Genomic DNA, 15961 nt, shown 5'->3' with positions numbered 1-15961 from the left:
AGCAGAAAACCATAAAGGGGAACGTTACAAAGTCTTAACATTATAGGCCAGTCCTGAAAATAAAAGTTTTGCAAATAGTTTGCAAGATGCTTTGACGGCCATGCGAAATGAAGAGTAACAATATAAAGATTAAATGAAGGTAAAAGTGTGATTTAAAACAAGAAAAAATGCAAAACACAAAATGTCATTATAAGAAATATGCATCGATAAAAGTAAACTAGAAAGACAATATAAAAGAGAGGACCTGATGGCAAAAGTATGGCTTTAACCCCTGACCGGAGCAAGTGTTGGATGTTAGGGGCCTCAGATTTAACCTTCAAGCTACACTGCAGGTAATGGAAGTTTTACATCATGAATAATTATCTATAGTTACCAAGTAGAAGTAAAAAGTACCTATAAAGCCAACAAAGTGCAGTGTCCTTGATGGGAACCATGTTAGAATTAAAGCAGCAAGATGCACCTGCTGTGGACTGCTAACAGGAGGTCATGGGTTACTTTGGGGCAGGCAGTTTCTTGTCCTTTAATTAAAAGAAACCATTTCTCCAAACTGATTGTGTGGAGAAATTGAAAAGTTCCTCAGACATGACTTTGGCTAACTGTGAGCACATTCCTTTGTGTTTTTACTGTGTGTGAGTCACATAGATGGATTTGATCTGGACATTGCTCACGCATGCCCAGGCTTGTCTGGCTGACCGTCTCAGTTTAGACTGTCAGATCTCCTAGAATGTGTTAATGTGTGCAGAGGCATCTGTGTGTTGGGTACAGCTGCACATGTACCATGCATGTATTCAAATACTATAATAAATGTGTTTTTTTTTTCTTTCTTCTGTTGGGTGGATTATTAATGTCTGCCTTGTTGTATATGTGAGTCCCACCAGTGAGTGTGCTTCACTGTCAGTGATGTTAAACCTATGTTACCAGGCTGAGGGCTGGTGACAACGGCGAGTTTCAGGTTTCTGTGGGTTCCCGCACACACAGCGCAGCGCCACACTTGAATACAGCTTCTCTGTCCACAGCTCATTTACAGCTTAAGTGACGGGCGGAAGTATTTGGTTAGTGGTGCACCTGCAGCAGCTTTCCCAAGCCCGTGTATAAATATAGGAGCCTAAAATGGAAATGCAAACGTGGAGATGGGACCGCATATACAGAGAAATATGATAGGTGGGTGAACTTCTGTGATGCAGTTGTCGTGGAAATGGCCCCAAGAAAAAAAGCTCAGAGGTGTTATTGCACTTCACTCTCTTATCATGAATGGTGCATGTATGTTTGAATGATTTTATAGCAGCTAATTATGACTTAATAGATTCCCTGCGTGATCTGTGCCTTTTTGTTACGTTTGAAGCGATGGAAATCAACATTTATGGCAGCTGCAGTTGACAGTCTAGTCACTACAAATCAAGTCAATATGTCTAACAGATCAATAAAAAGATCTGGATGAGACTGAAGAAAAAAAAAAAGAAATCTAAGTACAACAAAACTGGTGGTTCAGAAGTCAGCATTCCTCTCTTTGTAATCCCATAAGCTTTCCTGTTATAAGGCCATTTCCTGTAGCTGATGAGAGATTACAGTCTCCCTTCTATCAAATGTCCTCAGTGCTAGCTGTGAGGGGGAAAGAGAAGGCATGTTTGCAGGCATGTTTTCTCACTTGTTTGTGTTTCGTTTTCATTGCTTTTTGTTAAGAATGGAAAATTTAGAAGCTGAAAGCCAGCTATTTCCCCTAATTTCTCCACATATGTCCCTTCGCAGGTGCAGCCTGCCTCGTGGACGCGCGCGGTAACGCGCTCCGGCTCCGCACTGTACCTCCCTCTTGCTCGGCTCGTTTAAGTCCTCGCCTCCTTGCCTTCAATGAGCACTATTGTTGAGAAGTCTGTGCGCCGCTGAGCGCCGGCGGACCTGGCTCTCCAAGCACAGCCAGTGCGCTGCAGTTCCATGAGACACCTTCTGGTTTCAACTACGCTGCGCTGCAAGAAGAAGTTCCTCATCATTTTTGGGGGAGCTTTGCATTTGAGAGGAAAGCCCGACAAAGTGGATAAAAGGTCTGGGTAGAAGCTGCTCCAGCGTATTCCCGCGGACTTTGGATTACTTTGCCAAGGTAAGCCTCCCGTGCGTTTTGATAGTCATACCGAAACTCTCAGTGTGGACTTTCGTGCACGCTGAACTGTGCTGTAGCTCTTTTAATTCATGTTTATTTTTTTTTTCATTTTATCTTAGGGAAACCCTGCTCATGCGCGAAACCGTTTAGATGCTGTGATGTCCATTACAAATAGAGCTCATCAGTTCTCCTGTAAACTTTGACGCTCTTACACACTCATACTTAACCCAACGTCGGCTCCCTGTAGCCTTTACTCACCCTGCTTCGGAGGTGAAAGCTTCCTTTGTGGCTGTGATTTTGTCAGCGTATCCTTGCATTCCTCTCCCGGCGTACGGGTCAGTATCTCGGGTCAAGATCTGCTGGCCAGACGCGCTCAGGGAGACGCACCAGCAGGAAAGACACCGAGAGGAGTGTTTCCTGCAGAGATACGTGGAGAACAGGATTAGCTCTTATCTTGGTCGTTGCTTCAGTGTTGCATGTATCGGATTAGAAGTCGTTATCTGCCTCTTCACTGTTTCCCTCTCACCTCGGGCTGTTTGAGGCTTTAATCTGCACGAGTTGGTGATTCCCCGGAGACAAATCGAAGTATCATTTTCGGGACATACCGCCGGTCTACGAGCTCACAGTGATGACTTTATGGTGTTTGCTCTGCTGTTATCCTGCCAAGCCTGCATATATGCTGCTAGTGGTTTAGTTAGTGGATTAGTGATTGACAGGTGACAACTCTAACAGAGTTAATTAAATATATGAGCATCATCATGATAAAAACACATATTCCAGCTTCTCAAGTTTAAGGATTTATTTCTTGCTTGTCTTTGGTTGATGTCCCTGTAAGTTAAATACTTAAAAAAAAAATTATACCAATGACAAAACTTGAAAGTGGAAGGAACAGCTTTCTGCTTTGGGATCTTGTGGTGTGGATGTCTCACTTTTTTTCCCCCCTGACGTTTTAAAGATGAAGCAACAGAGACTCAAAGAATGTCTTTCAGATCGCCTGACATTGCAATGCATTCATTAAATGTATGAACAGCAGAATCTGAACTTGTGTTCTTGGTCATAGAAGACAGTGTGTCAGAGTCCCCCTGGGGTTTGTAAAGCTGTGCTGGGCATTTTACTATTTTCTCACTTTTGAAAAATAAAGAGTTATTGTAAACAATGAGAGCTCTCACAGTGTGAACAGCAATTTGTTGTAGTGGTAAAATGCACACTTATATCTCATCTCTCATCCACCTTTCTTGCAAAAAAGACCATTTTATTCATCTTTATTCACATTTAAACCCACTATAATAATCTGGTACTGCTGTGGTAACATGTAGAAGGAATGCCTGCAATGCATGACTGAGTTGTTTATCTAATAAATCTAGGCAGCAATATGCTGATTATGACCTCCTGTCTTCACTCTATCTTGCAATTTGCTGCCTTCGCTGTCCGCTCCGTGAGGAGTTTGGGGTAGTAAAGCAAACCCAGTGTGGAGTATGAGTATGGGAAAAGCAAAGAAAGGTGGAGACAGAGGGATGGACAGAAGTACATGGAGAGTAAAGCAAACATTCCTGACGCGGTGTCTCAGCGATTTAATTAAGGTTTTTGTGAGATGCTGCAGCGAGCACCTCGAGGTGAAGACTTAACCCCAACTCTCCCCGTTTCAAGCTTGGACTAATCCCAAGGGTCAGCTAATAAGTGTTCAGGTCGTGGCACCATGACAACTAAATGGGGGGGAACATGAAGGAAAGTTCCCCAATCAGGGAGTTAATAAGCTCGTGAAGGAAGTTAAGAGGCACAAGGTGAAGAGGACAGAGGCATGGACTGGATAGTGTGTGTGTGTGTGTGTGTGTGTGTGTGTGTGTGTGTGTGAGATTTCACTTGTTATCAGCCACACCAGTTAAAAGCCCCTCCTCCTAATGGGGTTTAAGTGAGCCCTGTGGTGCTCAGATGTTACCCAGCTACAAACAGTCATTTATCTGTGACTTCAGGGGTCATTACATTTGCTTGCATTTCCAGAAGTCTTTCTCTAACCTCAGTATTAATTACTTCTTGACTAACCTTAATGCTGAGACTCTTTATAAAAGAAGTGAACGTAGCCACTGCAACCAAAAAGTGACTGAACCTTTCTTTCTAATGGCCAGCAGGTGGCGACTCGTCAGGTTGCAAGAAAGAAGCCACATTCGACACATGTCTGTGAGCATCTTCTCCCTTCATTTCTGACCTCAGTAAACACTTTCCTGATGAGTTTAGGGGCTCAGTTGCTAGTTTCAAATCTTATTCAATACAGGATGATGTTAATTTTATAAATTATGATTTAGAGCACGAGACTAGAGCAGGGCATGCTTTAGGGTGTGGCTGTTGTGTGACTAACAAGTTGCTACTGTATGGGTGAGTCCTCAGGTACCAAATCAGATCCCACCCTCTGCTTTCAAAAATCCAAGCTGACAATCCCCCAAATACTCATGTCCAGGCTTCACAGCACTAGTCCAAAAACATTAAACATTCATTTTTATATGTTCTGTGCTGGAACCTTAAAATATGTCTTTCCTTCAAATGGCATCATTTACATTATGTAGACTTACCTTTTGGCCACTTCTCCATAATGTAACACATTTATATGTGCTCATGATGACTAATACCTAGATATCACACACACACACACACACACACACACACACACACACACACACACACACACACACACACACACACACACACACACACCCCTCCCTTCAGGTCAGAATTCGGTCACTGTACCACTACTTGAGTAGACTTTTTATAGACAAATAACATCAGTGACACAACAAGCTGTACTTATTTTCTAGTGCTTATAATGTGACGAAGTTTCCTCCAACATTGCGCTATTTTGTTTTTCATTTTTACCATTCTGCCCATTCCTTTCTTATTTACTCTGCATCCACTGTGTTTGACGTGTGCAGATGTGGCATTTTTACATTGCACAGACGCTCCTGTCCAGCCTCACCCTCCTGCTCCCTTGTTCTGGTTTCTGCCCAGTCTGTTATTCAGATTACTTTGACTTATATTTTCTCTGGATTTCTCTTTTATGTAGAACAGAATGTCCCACCTAGTTTAAGTCTGCCCTCATAATCAGTAACAATAAGAACCTGCAGAACGACTAGTACTTTCACATGTGGTCTCAAGAAAAAGGCGTTCGATTTGCTGCATTTAAAAAAAAAAAAAAACAAAAGCGCTAAAGGGGTCTGAAAACTCGCCGAACGTAGGTATGAAAACACCTTTAGTTGATTTAGAACTCCAATATGGGAAAAACTTTTAACAGAAAAAACGCCAAAAGTAATATGAGACTTCATTTGAAAGGAACATCTTTTATTTTTCAGCTTATTTGGCATGGGACTAAAACAGAACCCAACCATAACCCTTTTGAACGAGGCCAAATAATTTCTCACCCTTACTCTGCATTATGTAATGCTGTTATGGTGCCTTGCCTTAAATTTGTTTTATTAGTTTTATTTTCAGGCAAATCCATTCCTGGAGCTGCTATATTTGCTGCAACTAAGCATTAACTGAACAGTTGAATATTTGCATAGAATGTCTTCATACTGCAGCTTTAAACAAAAAGAAGTCAATGTTTTTATCTTTATCAGTTTGCCGCTTTCCAATTCCAACTGTAGTCTCTGTTGCTTAGTATTTGAGCACAAAGTGCACATAAAAATAGAGGGCAGAAATCATAATGTCGCCCTCTTGCTGCTGTGCAGATGTTCAGCGGGTTGTGAGGGTCACGCAGATGGAGCAGACGTCCAACATCAGGCCTCCGACTACTAATAAGTCATTCTGTTCAGTTCGGTCATTACGCTGCTCTGGATTTTCTCCCCTTGTTGTTTTAGCATTTGATGAATGCATTTCTTTCCAAGTTATCAAGTACTATAAATCTAAACTATTTCACTGTCTAAAAGTGCATCTTATATCACTTTACTATCTCGGTGACTGAAGTGTCCCAATTTCCACAATCATGAAATAACATCTCTGAATTGTTTTGTCTAAAACGTTAAAGGCAGCAAATGTTTCATAAAGTTTAGCACATCAAAGCTGAAAATACTCTTCTTAGAGTTATTTTTTAATCAGTAAAAGGGCATTAGTCGGCTGACTACTCACTTTACTTTGTTAAATGACTGAGGCACATGCATACATGCATATTACCTTGTCAGAACCTGTTGTTTGAATTATTGGAAGTGGATGCTTCTTTTTTCTTGCAGACCCATATCTATGCATCCTAGTCTTGCCTGAAGCAGTTTATTTGAATGATGGGAGTTGGGATATGGCAAAATTTGGTCTCTGTTTTCAGGGACATAAAAAGGCTCGGGTTACGTCTTTACAAGCTTCCTTGACAGCGGAGGAATTCAAGACTCAAACAACATGCAACACGCTGAGGCTTAACATGCTCACCAGAGGGGAACCCCTCCTTGAGCTCAAACCCTACCTACTCCCCTTCCACCACCAGGGATGGTTTAGGAGTTGTTACTCCTTTACTAAGCCATGGAGCGTGTCTCCCCCCCATCCTCACAGTGTGCTGTATAAACACTGGCGGCTCAATAGGAAGGTAAAGAGCGTGACACATACAGACTTCTTGTAACATTCCTGTGTGGTACCAGGAGCCACCAGGAGACCAGGATGCCTCCAGTGGTTCATCTGTGTCTGTATTGCCTAATACAAAATGCAGGATGAGACAACAGCTAATCTTTTGGTGACCTGAAATCACATTTTTTTTTTTTTCAATTTTGTAGCCTGTAATGTATGAGGGGGGTTAAAGAACAAAATCTCAATGTCCCATTGAGATTTATGCCTTATTAAAACAGCAAAATCAGTTTTTAGAAATATGTGCAGTTAAAGTGAACAAGTAATAAGTGTTTTTGTTGCCATTTGAGAGCTGAGAGAATCAGTCTCTGCTCCGTATAAAGAAAGCTTTCATATTCAAGCTTGCTCCCTAATCTCTCCTTAAGATAACACTTCCCCACTCTGTCCTTCAATGGCAGCCATACCTGAGGGCAAGTGTGTATCTGTGTGTGTGTTTGGATGGGGGTAGGGGAAAGCCCACCTTCCAGCCCCCTTCTTTGGAACCCCCTGCCTTTATTTTCCTGGGGGCACATAGTCTTGCTTTGCACACATACACCCTTTTGTTCCCGTTAAACAGGACAAGTGCACGCACGCACGCGCGCGCGCGCGCACACACACACACACACACACACATGCACTGAAGTTGCAAGCAGCCTGGGGGCTGCGGGGCCTCACAAAGCACTTCAAAGAGCAGAGGTCTGGGCCTGTGATATTTTCAGCAAGTCAAAGGTACAACAGGTGAGGAGAGAGGCCATTTGACAAACAGGCATTGTCACTTACCGTGCGCACTAAAGTTGAGACGTGCGTCTGACATGTTGTACACATCAGGACTTGTGAAAGATCATTGAGTCACATCATAGTTGTGTCAGGTGTTATTTTAAGGGACCTCTATGCATCTGCATAGAGGCGCATGTGTAGTATCTTGTTCCTTTCAGACAGGTGAGACCTGATTGTGTCTGTCTACAAGTCTGTGTTTGCCTGTTTGTAGCATTCATGAGTTTTTTTTTTTTTTTAGTTTTCCTGTGAAAAGCTAAAGGTGGTTCTGGGTTGTAGAACCACCTTTAGCAGCACTAACTTGTCTTGCTGGTATCTTTCCTGCTTGGCATTGTGTCACCACATAACCGAATGCTCCAACCCCGCAAACCGCCGAAACGTCTGCTTTGATAGAGGTGCTCGCACTTGTTGATGGAAAAAAAAAGACTTTAAAAACAGGAATGCAAGGAAAAACAGGACTTGTTTTGCACCATAATAAAGTGCAGACATCCACGCATCACTAGCAGTGTTGCCAACTTAACAACTAGTGACAAATCTAACAACTTTTTCCGGCAACTTCTGCACTTTTTGGAGACTTTGGGAGATAGCCATGAAAGTCGAAATCCTCCGTCCGCCGTGCCAGTAAAGATTAGAGGTTTTACAGTTTCACTAATGTTCACATGCACTGGTGCCATCTTGGATTGTAAAGTCAGGGTTGGCGGGGATGCTCCAACTTTCTGAGTTGGAAGTCTGATTTGAGGGGCTGTTCCAAAAAGTCCATCTTCAAATGGAACCCACGAGTAGCTCTCAAAGCATTTATTATCTTGGTCATGTTCTCTTCACTCTTGTTTAGCGTTGTGTTGTTGGGACTGTACATTTAACTCAATAAAGAGTTACTGAAGACTCGCTGTGGCAGAATAAAATCAAGAGTAGCTTTAGCACCCATTGGTAGCAAATTTTGTGTCTAGCTTTTAGAGCTGGACTTGGATGATCTGGTTTCAAGTTTAGCATTTTTAAATATAGAAACATAGGCTCTAACTTGCAGCCTGATATCTTAACTATTAATTACACATTTGTGTACCCTCCTATCAACACAAAGTGTTGCTCTACAAGTAGCAAAAGAAGAGATTACTGAAAGGAAAATCTCTTGTTGCTTAACCAGGATTTGGCATCTGCTAAGAGGGTATCCACAAAAAAACCAACAAACCAACTGTTAATGGATGTTAGTCTCAGGAGTCCTCTGTTTTAAATGCCAGATGAAATTAAACTAAATTGTAGATTGCACAGTGTTATAGTAATTGTTTGATGAGAGGAGAAGTATAATTAAACCCTGTGGGGCTCAAATGAGTTGTGCAACAGTTGTGTAAAAAGATATGAACAAAAGTTACTGTAAGATCAACTGAATCACAGCCATGACTGCAGGTGTGATGCTACACTTGTGAACAACGCAAATTACTGCTTCCTTGTTCAATAAAAGCTTCAGGCCTATTATTAGCAGGTTTATGGGCTGATTGTGTGTATGCCAAGTCTTGCAAGTTATGTCGTAACACTGCAGTTTATTATTTAACAGACATTCCTTCATGCAGTCGCATCTTCACACTGCTGCTAAGAGGATAAACGTCGCGCACATGTCAACCCACGTTCATGATGTGTAAAGAATAAAAACAAACCTAGTCAGTACAGATGTATACTGTACGCTAGTGCACATTCATATCTTGTATAGATATTTTCTTGCCTCTCTCACACACACGTGCATGCAAGTCCTCCTTGGGGGCCTCGCTGCAGCTGGCAGGGGATTACGGGGTCAGGAGTCAAAGGGTGAGTCAGTCAACCAGAAGACCGGGACAAAAAGCTGACAAAGCAGAAGAAACACAGGAAAAAAAAAAAGGATATACACAGGGGGTGGGGGGTGTTGAATCCTGGTCAAAATTGCAATCCAGGTGCTCCAAATAGGAAGAAATTGACTCGGCTTGATGGGAACTGTTTAGTTAAGTACAATTATGAGTGTTGCCGTTTGGCCAGAAGCCTGCTGTCTGCTGATACTTGGAACACCAAAGTAAGACAAACACATCAAAACATCTAGAAGAAGCTTGTGCAACGTCTTCAGCTGTTACATGCTCGTATATCACAATGAAAGCAAGTTAAGCAGTCATCAAGGTGTGTGGCCCTTTGAGAGGTGAAATTAGCTGCATTTAAGATTGGAATATGAAACCCACAAATTATTTTTATAAAGGAAAAGATAAGCCACTTTTTAATAAGATGATAATATATTTTTTTAAATATTGTTCTGGCTTCATCGGCTTCACTGCTTCACAGTGAGCAACAAATCGGGGTCGAAAAGAAAGGGAAAAGATCAAAGGGTCAGCTCAATGAGCCGATGTAAAACAAAGCTTCCAGATAAAACTGTGGAAACGAGCGCGTTTCTCTAAATTAAACAGCTTTGTCTCACTCTGCAGTGGCAAAAAAAAAACAGTCAAAGGCCCGGCGTGTTTCATCCAGTGCATTGCAGCGTTTGTTGTAAAACAGGAATTCAGATATTAAATTGAGCAGAAAGCTGAGAAGAATTACACTTAATAATTATTGCTTAATGAGAAATGTCTGTTCACATCAGCACTTTAAAGTTGTTCTTTCATGTTGACATGGATAAGATTATGAGCAGGATTATTTCCTGATAATTCCCACATGCCAGGGTAATAAAAAAAAAATCTGGACAACAAAATCTCAGCTTTTTATTTTTAAGACAAACGACTTTTAGTGTGGCCTCTCCTGGGCCGATAACATTTTTGGGTAAAAAAAGTGCAAATACAGGCAGATAGAAACATTTTATTCTGGTAAAAAGCGATAATGAAATTCCCTTTGTCTGTGCGTGCTTGAGTTTTTGCAGTCTCACATGCATCTGACTCGGCACTTTACACATCGTCGTCTCACTAAACCCTGCATAGCAGAATGTGGCTGCGGGCGAGCCTGTGGTATTTTTAATTTGGACATCTTGTTCACAGATGAAATCCACTTCAAAGAGCACAGAGGTGGATCAAGAGTTAGCCTGTAGCGGCTTAAACAACACTGGCAAGGAGAGGGGGTGCGTAGTGGAAATGCAGCCTGTGTTCTAAGTGCATGCGTATCCATGTCTGTGTATTAGAAAGAGCACAAACACAGATGGCATAGTCACAAAAGTAAATAGTATATGAACGTTAAACTTTAAAGGATGGCGTGCATGTATAAAATGGCCCTCAGACTGATGTTATCATACTTCTTGCTACTTTGGTCCATTACTGAGTAGTCAGCAGCTGTTTTGTAGTTCAGATATCCTCAATTTACATACATTATTGTATCAAATTGGAGGTGGGTTGCAAAGCAGCTTGCAGATGTGCCGCAACTGTAGGGAGGCCAAAGCAGCTTAAATATTGCTCCTTAGATCCTTGCATCCAACTGGATCTGTAGGAAGGTATCAGCAGAGCCACGAGCTGATATGGTGGGACTGCTGCAACTAATGCTGCACTTGATTTTGAGACAGAAAATAATAGAGCACATTGTATTAATCTTTAGGGTGCACAAGCTAAAAGTTGCTTTCGGGTACATTCCAGCCTCTGTTTTAAATTTGTAGATAGGAGCCAGTGCTGAATTATTAGTGTCTGTCAATTGTGCTCTAGTAGTACATTAGCTGTGACTGCTGGATAAGACACTCCATAAACACAGACAGACTAATGCAAGTCCAAAACAAGCAGTCAGCAGGTCAGGCAACTGCAGAAACGTTACTCCATACCTCTGATGAGGCCAAGACACACCAGACTCCTTTCCCCAGAACAGATGGGATATATTAGACAGGCTGAGGTCGCAAGGATTGATGGAGCAATTTTATAGGCTCAATCATAGCAGTTTGGTCTTAATATATATCTGTGCTGAGTCTTGATTGGGTTGCAGAGGTCTCTGCAGTTCAGAGGCTTCTGGCATTCACTAAACTCCCTGCTCAGTAAAATTTGATGGCTGCCATTATTCAAAGGAATGGAAAGGTGTGTGCAGCGTGGGGTTTAGGAGGTGATGTGTTTTCCTGCTAAACCCAGAGTTTGCCAATAAATGAAGGTGTAGATAAACACAGGCACCATTAACTTTAGCTGCTGTTCTTTAGTTTTCATATACAGTACTGTGCAAAGGTTTCAAGCCACCCCTTTATATCTTTACATTCATTCCTTCCAAGCAGTCAGACTTTCTTGTAATTTTTTAAAGCGGACTTGAGCAATAGTTCTTCAGGCTTTCTGAAAGCCTTTCTTTTCACTTATTTTCAATCCAGTACTTGTACCCGACCATTTTCAGAGGACTTTTTTTTTGTTTGTTTGTTTGTGAAGCCACTAAACACTGACCTATGAATCATTCAAGTTTTAAAAAAGCACTAATTCAAGGGATGAACCAGAGTTGTGTCATAACAGACGCCTTAGTAATGAACCAATTTTAAATTGTATTTTTAGGCACTTACATCCTGTTGCAAAAACACACAATTTGTCCCAGTTTCTTTGTCAAAATGTCAAAGCTAACACAGTTTGACAGACATAAAATAATATTTTTGCAATAAGGTGATTCCTAAAGAGCTATTAGCCAAAAACTTGGCATAGCTCAGTATGGTGTACGTGACACACACACACACACACACACACACACACACACACACACACACACACACACACACACACACACACACACACACACACACATGCGCGCGCGCAAGTCATGTCCTATTTTAAGAAAAATTCAACAGACCTGATATGGGAGATCTTCTGGTCATCATCAGATATAGTCTCAGTGGAAGGGTGGCTGTCAAGAAGCCATTCTTAAGGAAGGGAAACTGGAAGAAAAGGCTGAGGTACTTTTTAATTTTTTGTTCAAATTGTCATCAACCTATATGGAGAAGGAGAGAGAGGTACAACAGTGAACCTCTACACCCATCTATAAAACATGGTGGAGACTCTGTCATAGTTTTGGGGCTGCGTTTCAGCCAGTGGCGTTGGCGAGCTTGTCAAAACTGTTGGAATTTATGACAGAAAAGTAACGTCAGATTTTCATCCATCATGCAATACTATCTGATTGGCAACAGTAAGTCTAACCAGTAAGAAGATCAGAGACGAAGCAAAAATGACAGAAATCACCCGCTGCAAAATGAATTCATGCAGGACTTCTTTACAGTGAACATTGTTTGTCAGCTGGAGATAACACATCAGGATCACAACACAGGACAGCTGAATAAGCACACAGCATTGCACATGAAGGAAAAAAAAATGCAGGCTGACTCAGTCATTTTTTATAAATGGCACCTTGAAGAACAGCTTAGCACAGTGCATTTTATTAACTTTTCCTTTGGCAAAATGATAGGACAGTCTGGTCTGACCAGCAGTGATGTCTAGAAATAAAAGGTTTTAAATGTGCTGAATTTTCTCAAGGATATTAAAGGCAGTTATTTAAGTACAGTACAAGAAGGAATGTTCAGGTGGTGCAAAAGGATTGTGTTTCTGTTTTCTCCGAGCTGTGATCCATCTATTGCAAACCATGTTCATTTTTATGGACACGTGCGTTTCTCTGTTGCTGCTTTGAGTAAACTGCTTATCTACTTAAAGCTGTTATAGTCCAAGATAAATTGAATTGCTGAGGCAGCACAGAAACTCCTCCTGTGCTTGGTTGTCATGTTTTGTAGGTTCCCCGTTAAAATAGTGACATATCTGAAAAAAAAAAAAAAAATCTGAGTGTGCTTGAGTGCTTTCACTGGCAGCTTATGTGATGCCTCCATGTGAAACCGATTTCAGTTAAAAAGCAGATAGCATCGGCTTCATTGTAATTGGCAGCACTATACAAATGGATGGCAAAAGTGGATCATTCGTCCTGAAAGAAGGGTGGTGTGGATAACTGCAGTGTAATTTTCAACTGGGAAGAAGTGAGTTTTAGGTATCTGCAATAGATATCAATCCAAATGTTAAAAGGAGCTGGCATGCAAGAAAAAGGCCAGCATTATTTATGCAGTCAGTGGAAAATCAAAGGAGGTCACTTGTGGCTTCAGTGGGAGTCTGTGTGTGCGTTTGTACGTGAGTCTGTGTGTGCACTCCATTCATCTACATAAACACGACACCGTTTTTCTCCCCGTTCCTTCTCCAAACATCCCTACGAGCCTCGAGGCTTTTCTAAGTCGTGTGTCAGGGCCTTGCCTGCAGTGGAGCGTGTCAGCGCTGCTCCTTCACATCTGTCTTCCCTGGAGTCTGATTCCAACACACCACACACTGTGCAGCTCACTGCAGACGTATGGAACGGCATGTCCGTGAAAGAAACACTGGATTTGTCACAGGTAGGACAGCACAAGTGGACTTTTTAAAGTTAATTAAAGTTTTCACATCTTGTTCAGCACTCTCCAGTAGCTACGCTGTTCTCTGCTATTGCCCAGCAATGAGACATGTGACGTGTGTGTGGCTGCAGTGTTCGTATCTTTTGCTGGGTCTAATGACTTTCTGGCTTTTTGACTTATTGCTTTTGTGGATTTTTTTGTGTGACTGCTGTGAAATCAACTCACTGTCATTCTACACAAATCCACTTGTATTTGATTCCGCAGCATTAAGTAGCACTTTGTTAGAAAAACAAACTGTTAACAGTACAACCAAAAAAAAAAAATGATCATCTTTGTTTTCCACACACCAGAGGCTGTAGCTGTTACACTGATAAAAGTGCGAAGATTACCATCTTGTTTTGTGTGATTGCTTCGCAGCAACAGTCGCTCAGTAGAATGTATATTGATAGTCATTCTAACAGGCTAAATTCTTTATTGATTCCCTTATTGTTTGCTCATCAATTTCTTTTGTGCAAAAGCTGCAATGGACTGAATGGACTGAAGTGCCAAAGGGCCGACTGGTTGATGGTTGATATGCTCTTATTTGACCAGACAACTGCCAGTATTACTTTCTTGGGGAGAAAAATGCTGTGTCAAAAGCCCTTCAGGACTGATTGATGATTTCTGACAGTGGGAGCTACCTGTGCAAAAAACACAATATTATCATAAAGTAACTTGGTTTAAAAGTTCACAATCTGCAAATACTAGCTTTTTTTTTTTATCCCCATTGATAATTCATTTGGGCTAAAAAGGGCTAGCAGATAGAGTGCACTCCATACACTGTGGTAGACTTAATTGAGAGGTAACACCTACCCCCTCTCCTCGAGCAAAAGAGTAAAGAGTAGACACAGCTTTACTCGTCACTTTAGTCAACATTTTCTTTGGTTAGCTGCAGCAATACTGAAGTCATTGTTTTTTGCAATGTGTGGCCATCAGAAAAAAACACGCCAGCAGTGATAACAGAAATCAATTGCCTGCGTGGAGGCATCAATTTTTGATTAACTGAACAAAACTGGACCTGATTCCTGCTCCCCATTCCTCTTTCTCCATAGTTTACTGTTTAACATCCATCACATTCCTTCTTAAAAAACAAACAAACAGAAGTGGCAAGACAGAGTGTTAACATGACCTTTAACCTCATGACACTACATTATTTGCAGGGAAACATGAGCACTTTTGCTTGCAACGTTACACTTGGGGTGTACCACAGTGAGTCGCTTTACTGTGGACTGGAAGGAAGTTTCCTGTTATTCAAGGCAGATGATGATGAGCTTGGTTATCTGTCACTGCTGATAGCGAGGCATGCACAAACAGAGGACCTGGTTCCTGTCATGATAAATGGTGTGTTGGGAAGATGAGTAATCTGATGTGTGTGTGTGTGTGTTTGCGTATATGTGCAAACTGCTTTATGAGTTTAGGTAAACCTCAGCTGTGGTTTCTGCATGAAATTGGACCCTCTGGATTTTGTCATCAGTGATGGTTTTTATTGTGGAAAAAAAAAAACTTAATAGAAGCTGAAATTGCTGTACAAACTTCACCCCCCTGGGTCAGTAACATGTTGTTTGGCTAATGCAGGATAAAACTGCAAAAACCTAAATTAGTTCCATATTTTCCTTCTCTTGCAGGCACAAAGGCTTCTCAGCGGAGTTGCCCTCCCAGGACACATTTTATATGTCTGTAACTGCTTTCAAACTGTAGAAATAATGGCAGGGAACAGGTCTGGTCTTGTAAAGTTGATAGAGCAGAGGGCCTGGTTTAGCTCTGAACGGCACCACAAAGAGTTAAAAATCTGTTCCCGTGTAAAAAGCAGCCTTTGTTTCTGGGTCATGAACCAGTCAAGGTCAGTGGCTTTAACTGAGCCAAACAAACACACACACACACACACACACACACACACACACACACACACACACACACACACACACACACACACACACACACACACACACACAGTTTAGTTTACACTAATTGATTCCCCTTCCAGAAGGGACAAGAATGGGAGTATGTGTGTGTGTGTTTATGTGTGTGTGTGTTTATTTTAAAGGGTCTGTCAGGAGGTAAAGTAAATAGATACGTGACAAAATAAACACCCATCCTGCATAGATGCCAGAATCTTTCTTCAGGGATGCACTTCTGCCTGCAAAACATCAACTGTGCCTTATATTAATAAATTGCTCTGTTTTTCC

The 15961-nt window shown here is 41.6% G+C and overlaps 1 protein-coding gene across 1 annotated transcript in view; it reads left to right on the top strand.

Moving 5' to 3' along the window:
- Nucleotides 1-1869: 1869 nt before the first annotated feature.
- Nucleotides 1870-15961, top strand: part of LOC115778729 (vasorin-like) — a 32421-nt gene continuing 18329 nt past the window's right edge. The window contains exon 1 of the mRNA XM_030727046.1: nucleotides 1870-2092. The gene's annotated coding sequence lies outside the window, so the exon portion shown is untranslated. The remainder of the gene's footprint in view (nucleotides 2093-15961) is intronic.

Source organism: Archocentrus centrarchus, chromosome 1, assembly GCF_007364275.1.
Source record: "Archocentrus centrarchus isolate MPI-CPG fArcCen1 chromosome 1, fArcCen1, whole genome shotgun sequence".
In the NCBI taxonomy this organism is placed as follows: Eukaryota; Metazoa; Chordata; class Actinopteri; order Cichliformes; family Cichlidae; genus Archocentrus; species Archocentrus centrarchus.
The sequence above is the reverse complement of the archived record's forward strand: the minus strand, read 5'-3'. Positions and strand labels throughout refer to the sequence as shown.